The sequence below is a fragment of the Myotis davidii genome, unplaced genomic scaffold, assembly GCF_000327345.1.
Source record: "Myotis davidii unplaced genomic scaffold, ASM32734v1 scaffold73, whole genome shotgun sequence".
NCBI classification, from domain to species: Eukaryota; Metazoa; Chordata; class Mammalia; order Chiroptera; family Vespertilionidae; genus Myotis; species Myotis davidii.
Genome location: NW_006286675.1, coordinates 5346506 through 5347386, shown reverse-complemented (window position 1 = coordinate 5347386; position 881 = coordinate 5346506). Strand labels below are relative to the sequence as shown.

The 881-nt window shown below is 49.4% G+C and overlaps 1 protein-coding gene across 1 annotated transcript in view; it reads left to right on the top strand.

Annotated features, from left to right (window-relative positions):
- Window positions 1–881, top strand: part of PLXND1 (plexin D1) — a 73135-nt gene that overhangs the window by 54710 nt on the left and 17544 nt on the right. The gene's annotated exons all lie outside the window — the stretch shown is intronic.

Below are 881 nucleotides of genomic sequence, written 5' to 3'. Positions count from 1 at the left end.
ACTCCGAGGTCTCCTGGACTTTGCTCCCATCATTCCCACCACACATCCTGCCCTTTGCTGCTCGGGACACCTCACAACCTTCAAGTGCCCACTCCTCTGGGAAGCCCTCCCATGTTCCCCTAGACCAGTGGTTCTCAACCTTCTGGCCCTTTAAATACAGTTCCTCATGTTGTGACCCAACCATAAAATTATTTTCGTTGCTACCATAACTGTATGTTGCTCACTCCGAGGTCTCCTGGACTTTGCTCCCATCATTCCCACCACACATCCTGCCCTTTGCTGCTCGGGACACCACTCAACCTTCAAGTGCCCACTCCTCTGGGAAGCCCTCCCATGTTCCCCTAGACCAGTGGTTCTCAACCTTCTGGCCCTTTAAATACAGTTCCTCATGTTGTGACCCAACCATAAAATTATTTTCGTTGCTACTTCATAACTGTAATGTTGCTACTGTTATGAATTGTAATGTAAATATCCGATATGCAGGATGGTCTTAGGCAACCCCTGTGAAAGGGTCGTTACACCGCCAAAGGGGTCGCGACCCACAGGTTGAGAACCGCTGCCCTAGACCAACTTCCACAGAAGCCTTGCTCTGATGAAAAAAAAAAACACACACACACAGTTAAGAGAGTGTGTGGGCTGCTGGTGAGGTGCAAAGATCGGGCCTATAGCTATAGGCCTGGCCTGAGGGCTCTAGGATACCTTTGGGGGCAGGGAATGAACGAACTGGATATTGTTTCGGAGCCCATATGTCAGGCTTGCAGATAAGGCTACCAGCCGAGCAAATGTTCTGTGGTCACGGAACTTTCAAGTGTCCTAAGAGACTATCTTGTCTAACCCCTTGTCATGTAGTTGCAGAATTGTGGGAAAATTGTAGAGTGGGC